A 7,028-nucleotide genomic window follows, 5' to 3' on the forward strand; every position below is an offset into this window, starting at 1 on the left:
AAAGACCTCCAGGGATGGTGACTCCACCACTGCCCTGGGCAGCCTGTTCCAGTGCCCAACAGCCCTTTCTGGGAAGAATTTTTTCCTAATATCCAATCTGACCATTCTCTGGCACAACCTGTGGCTATCTCCTCTTGTCCTGGTGCTTTGGGCTGCCCAGTGGAACTGGCAGACTGCAGCTGGGGGAACACGGGGGTGCAGGCACTGGGCTGTGCCAGGGGCTGAGCTGGCTCTTGCTCTCTGCTCCAGCCTGGGGATGTGCTTTGGACCACATTGAGCTTTTGGGGCTTCTTGGGCTTCCCCAAGCCCTGGGGCTGGCTCGGTCCCACCTTTGGGAGCAGCTCCTGCAGCTCCCCATCTCCTTCAGAAGCTCAAATTTGGGGACTCCCCAACTTCTGCAGATAAATGCAAACTGCAAGCGGAGGGGATGCAAGGTCCAGGGCAGAGCCCCCCTGTCTCCCATGCCACCCAACCCAGCACACCCACAGTGCCTGGGGCTGACCCCGATGTCCCAGGCAGCGGTGACAGATCATGCCTGATGTGAGACAAACCATCCATCATCCACCAGGGATAGCAAAATGGGCAATGGCGCATCGTGGCACAGGGCAACCATATCCGGGAATGCTGCCGATCAATGGGCACATTAACCTGTGCCTGCGTCCCTCCCCAGGGGCTGGGGATGGGTGAGGGGAGGCGGCAGATATTAATTTTTCTCTGGTTCCCAAAGGAAGAGGAGATGGGAAAAGCCGAGCAGGGAAAGCAGAGCTCGGTCTGGCTGCTCGTGGTGCCCTGCTCTAGCACAGCTCTGGGAATGTCACCGCCATGTGTACGAGGAGGGTGCTGCCACGGCTCAGCTCTGTCCCCATGAAGGGAAGGGTCCCCAAGCCGATCGTGACACAAATGCATATTTGTGCGAGCCAGCAGAAATACCAACCATGGCCACTGCTGGACTCTAGTTTTACTTTTACTCCCCAGATCTCCTCTTTCTGCATCCTCATTTACAGGGACTGCTGGCCCATCTCCCCAGGCTGCTGGTCCACCTCTCCAAGCCCTGATGCCATGGAGCCAGGACGCAGAGCTCTCAAACACTGTCACTTCTAAGACCAAGTGTTACGCATCACCTCGTCCCCCTCCCCATGCTCCAGTGCCCCCCTGATCCCCCCACAGCACGGTCCCAGCGGCAGCCCGTGTGCCACCGCACGAGCAAGGGAGCGTGTGCCGGCAGCAGCACACGGGAGGCGAGTGAGACCACGCTTTCCCCCCAGTGCCAAAATTTACATTGAACCACAAATTAATTTCATAATTTTTTCCTCTCTAATTATGCCAACATCTGCTGCAAGGCCCAAGCTGTGCACATGCATTTTAATACATCCCTCCCCCTCATCTCTCTCAGCACTGAACTTTTCAGTAATTGTCGTCAGGAGAAGGGCTCCTTTCTGCGGGAGGGAGAAACGAAGGCTGGCAGTGAGCAGGAGCATGCAGAGCGAAGTGCAGGCAGCACTAGGCAGGCAGGGACCATGCCTGGATTGCAGGCAGCTATCGAGGCCACGGCTGGTTGCTGCACCATGCCGGGCTCAGGATATCTGCTCTGCCCCAGGGATGCTCCCTCCCAGGGCAAGGCCAGCCATGGCTGGAGGTACCTTGCTTGGCCCAGGGCCAGGGAAGGTCCCCTGTCCCAGGACACCTTGGTCCTGTTTCCATCCTGGCAGCTCCCGCCACACTTCCCCACGCTGCGCAACAGGCTCCGAATTTTTCTCTGCTCCTTCACATCCTGCCTGTAACAGGACAGGAGTGCTGGGGGCAAGTCCAGGGGCTCCATGCTCAGCCTCCTGTGTGCCATCTCCTGGTGTTGTCCCTGTCACCCATGGCTCTGAGCGAAGCAAGTGGTGTGGCATCCCCCTCCTGTCCCCCACTGCATGTCTGCTCCCACTCAGGGAGATGTCTCACGGCCTCGTTGGAAGACACAAAAGGTCATTTGACGGCAGAGTAATTAAAACCTGACAATTATCAATTCAGAGCAGTGAGCTCCTGGCCTGGTGAGCGCTCCGGTCCCTCTGTGTGAGCTGTGGGATACGGAAGCAGAGGAGGCACTGGGGAGGGAATGGCGGGATGATGCATGTCCCCTGTGCTGGGACCTCACCTTCAGCCCAGGCAGCTTGCTGGAGAGCCTGCAGGGATGCTGTGCTCTCATTAGATTGTTCATCAAGAGATTTAATTAAAAGGCAGCGGGATGAAGGTGTGCTCAGCTGCTCCACTCTGAGGAGGGAAAACTCCAACCCCTGGCTCGGGCTGTAGCTCAGAGATGCCCCTATGATTGGAAGGGGCCCTATCCTGCCAAGGCCTGAGCACCAAATGTTGTCACGGGCCGTGGCACCCATGGCACAATCAAGGGGGTGCAAACCCTCTTCCCTCTTCCCGCCCCCCCACTGCCACGGATGCCGCTGCCACCCAACCTGCCCAGCATCACAGTGTGGATGGAAGCCTCATTCCCCATCCCAGGGGGTTCGGAGCTGAGCCCCCCCAGCTCCGTGCTCCTGCAATTAGTTACAACTATAAAATTAATCACAGCGCTGGGGCTCTGCTCCGAATCAGCTTGCAGCAAAGCAGGATCAGTCCCTGGGGCTGAAGCAGGGGGGATTTGTGCTTTGGGGCTGCACATGAACTCTGGGGGGGAGGCAGGGACCGAATCCTGCTCCAACACCATGAGAACAATCAGTGAACCAGCCTGTGGAGAAGCAGAGTCAGCAGAAACGGGGCTTTGGCCACCATGGGGGACCCTGTCCCACAGGATGCCCAATGGGACACCAGGAGGCACCCACCCACCCCACGGAGCATTGTCCTGTGGGGCAGCAGGGGCATCCCGCACCCATGTGCGCTGCCAGCTCTGGTGGCACCCCGATGCGACAGCAGGAGCGGGGCCGTGGCAGCCCCGTTGGGCTGCTACTGCCCGCAGCCGGGAACAGATGGCAGGCGACAGAAGCTGCCGATGAATAATCCACGTCTAATGAGCGCCGCTCCCCGTCGCCCGCCCGCTTCCCGCGCCGCCCCACACACGCATCCGCTTGCTCCATCTGCGCCCGACGCCTTGCACAGGGCCCCGCGCCGGGTGGCCCTGCCATGCGCCTGGCACCCAGGGGTGCTGTCCCATAGTGGGCTGCATCCTGCCATGAGCCTGGCACTCAGGGGTGCTATCCCATAGTGGGGTGCACCCTACCATGAGCCTGGCACCCGTGGGTGCTGTCACATACTGGGGTGCACCCTACAATGTGCCCGGCACCCATGGGTCCTGCTCCAGACCAGGGTGCACTCTGCCATGCACTTGGCACCAGTGGTTCCTTCCCCATACCAAGGTTCCCCTGTCACGCATGTGGCACCTGTGGGTCCTGCCCCTTACCAGGGTGCACCCTGCCACGTGCATGACACACGTGGGTCTTACTCCATACCAAGGTGACCCAACCATGTACATGTCACCCATGGGTCCTGCCCCAGACCAGGGTGCACCCTGCTCTGTGCTCAGCACCCATAGGTTCATCCCCATGGCAGGGTGCCTCGTGCACCTGGCACCCACCAATCCTGCTCTGTGCTGGGCTGTCCCTACCACCCTGTAGGTGCTGAGGGAACAGGGTGGCCCAGGGAAGGTTCTGAGGACCCGCTGAGCACCCTGAATACCTTGCCTGAAAATGCTGCTGAGAAACCAGCATCACTTGGGGTGGGAGCCCCGAGTTTCTCCTCATGAGGAGCACGCAGGTGAGTTTTCTATCATCAGGGAAATGGGTCCTGGCTCTCCATGTCTGGGATGCTCCATTTACCAGCTCCGAGGGATTTGTGCCTCCATGGCCTGATGGCCCCGGGTGATCTCCTGGCCATCACCATCACTCTGCAGCAAAGTTTCCACCCTGGTACCTCTCACCATGGTCCCTGGTTCCTGCATGGGGTGCTGGGGCTTAGTGGGCACTGCCAGACAGCGCCTTGGGAAGAGGAGGAGGAGGATGGAAATCAAAACTCTGATGGATTGTAAAGCTATTGAAGTGCCAGCGAGTAAACTCCATATTTTTAACGGCATTTAAATGCCTCCAAGCAGATTAATAAGGTCTAGGTAATAGCAGAACCAGTCTATATTTATTCTATCTTAAACGCCAGTTTGTCAGGCTGTATTAATATTGATGGTAAGGCTTGGATTGAGGACAGTAAACGCTGGGACTTCGCTTTATCTCTCCCAAACAGGCTGCCTCAGCCCCTTTATCAGGGCTGCGGCTGCGGCAGCAGCTGCCTCTTCAAGGGCTCAGCGCATCCCCTCTCCCCCCCCGCTCCCTCTTTTTAATCAGAGGAGGAGAAGTTGCTGGCTTGATCGTTCCATTTTTATCTCTTTTATTTACTCCATTTTCATGTCTTTCAGTGCATATTTTATTCCCATCAAGGCAGGACCATTGATAGCTTAAGCTGTGCCCCCCCTTGGCTCCCCCCACACAGCGTGACGGGGAAGGACAAGGGGTAATTACCAGGGAAGTGCCCCCCTGCCCTCCCCTCCTGCTCCACAGCGGCCGTACACAGCATGGCCCCCCACGAGGGGATGAGCTGTGATTTGGGGGGCTAGGGGCTGCAAACTGTGCTGCCCTATATGTCTCCAGCTGTGGGGCTGAGCTCAGGGATGGCTCAGCAGCTGATCCCCCCACCAGAACCCACTGTCCCCCGCCTCATGAGCATCCCTCACTGCTGTCACGGTGTTGCTGCAGAGGTACCCATCCCCACTGCCACCAATGTCCTGGAGCATCTAGGACTGACCCCCACATCCCATCCCATCCCACCCCATCCCATCCCATCCCATCCCATCCCATCCCATCCCATCCCATCCCATCCCATCCCATCCCGTTCCCCTCTCCATCCCATTTCATCCTATCCCCATTCCATCCTCATCCCATCCCCTCCCCATCCCAGCCTATCCAACTCCATCCTCTCCCACTGGCACAGCTCCAGCCACATTGCAGAGCAACACCAGGCACACTAGTACCCAAAAAAATGTTTAAATGGGTTTCCTGGGTTTCCTGGGGCTGTGCCACCAGCCCACTCAAGTGCTGTGGGTTAGGGGTCCCGCACAGGATGGCTCGGGCTGCAGCGGAGGCTGATGATAAACCCGTTTTCTTCCTGAATATTCCCCAAAGCCCAGATTCCTGCCTGGTTCTTCCCTGCCAGCATTTGAAATTCAAAGTACACTCTGCCTTGATTAGTTCTACAAATCATCCAGCTGGGGAGCAGCCGCGGGCCACGTGGCTGGGGCACAGGACCAGCACGGCTGGCGTCACCTCCCCGGTCCCGGGCTCTGAATATTCACAGCAAACTGTTTGTAGAGCCCTTCCCCTCCACGAGTGGGAAAAACAATGCAAAGACATTTGCAAATGGTTTCAGGTGAGTAGCGCTGGCTATCAACTCCACTGGCAACGAATGTGAAATAATCATAATAAATGCTAATTGCAGGAGGAGGGTTGCAGCCTGCCACGAGTTTTAAAGATAGTCTGTAAAAATCTATGCAGGTAGCAGGACAAGTTCCAGCTTGTGCTATGGGCATCCTTGTCTGCTCACTGTGGTGGCCTGTGGATCCCGGCCGGCCCCAGCCACCATGGCCAGAGCAGCTTCTGCTCCCCCATCACCCTCGACCAGCAGCAAAGCAAACAAGTTGAATTTAATAGCCATTAGTCCTGGCAACATCAAAGGGCTCCTCTGCTGGAAAATGAAAATCCTCATTAACTAATAAAAAGCCCATCGCTCACTCTGTCTCTAATATAATTAACAGCAGCCAAGACTTCAATTAAGGTTTTATCCAAACTTCAAAATGCCACTCTCTCTCTTTCCATAATTACAGTGATCGCAGCAGTTCCAGCCTTCAGCAGGTTCCTCTGGCCGTGCACACGCGTGTGCGCAGCCCCTGTGGCCGTGGGGACAGCACCATGGCTGGGGACACAGTGCCTGGGGCGGACATCCCAAATAGGAAATGTTTGTGCAATTTGCTGCTTGGCCGGGTGGCTCTGACTTCAGCAGGGAAATATGCTGTGGGTGATGGGAATGGGCCAGTTTGCCCCCAGCTCCCCTGTGGTAGCTGGGGGATGCTCATCTGGCTCTGGGGATGGCAAAGGCTGGGGCTGGGGAGCCTCATGCCGCGTTATCACAGGAGTATGTCACCCTGTCCCCCAGCCAGCATCCTGAAGCCCCAAAGCCACCCCAAGGGAGGTGGCAGCATCGGCTGACTGCCCTCAGCCTGCCTCAATGTCCCTGGAAGGATGCTGTGGACAGTAAACCCCTGTCACCCTGCCTGGCACCAGGACACTGGCACTGTCACAGCCATGGCAATGATGTCCCCAAGCCCAGTCCCAGTCAGCTGCTGCTCGTCGGGCAGGAGACCCCTCCAGCCTCCATGCCCATCCTCACACCTTCAAGCAGGAACAGGAGTCATGTTCGTTTTAGGAAGGAAAAGAGTGACTGTGTGACTGAAGTCCTTAAATCCAAATAAACCACAACTTTCATAAACCCATTTTTCCTCTTTTTATTAACCTGGTAGAACACTGGCTGGGTTTTTGCCCTGTCTTTCTCCCAGTTCGCAGCCTCCCTTTCCCACATGCCACCCTTTGCAGCCCCGAGGCTGTAAGATGTCGCTCCCCCAGCCACCCATCAGTGCCACCAGCTCTGATTTGCAGTGTTCAGGACCCCAGGAGGTTTTCAGGGTAGGAGCTGGGAACCTTTCCCTGTTCCTCTGGGAGGTGATGGCCACAGCACAGCCTCAGAGTGGCCCTGATGGCAGCAGGATGCTGAGTGTCCCAGGGACACATAGGGATGCTGCATGCCTTGGAGATATGGGTGGGGGGGATGCTGAGCAGCCCATGGATGTGCAGGGATGCTGGGTTTCCTAGGGATGCAGTGATGCTGGGTGCCCCAGAGATGCACAGATGCTGGGTTTCCCAGGGATCCTGAGTGCCCCAGGGATGTGCGGGGATGCTGAGCGTCCTTGGGATGCAGGGATGTTGGGTGCCCTGGGGATG

Source organism: Patagioenas fasciata, chromosome 13 (genome assembly GCF_037038585.1).
Source record: "Patagioenas fasciata isolate bPatFas1 chromosome 13, bPatFas1.hap1, whole genome shotgun sequence".
NCBI classification, from domain to species: Eukaryota; Metazoa; Chordata; class Aves; order Columbiformes; family Columbidae; genus Patagioenas; species Patagioenas fasciata.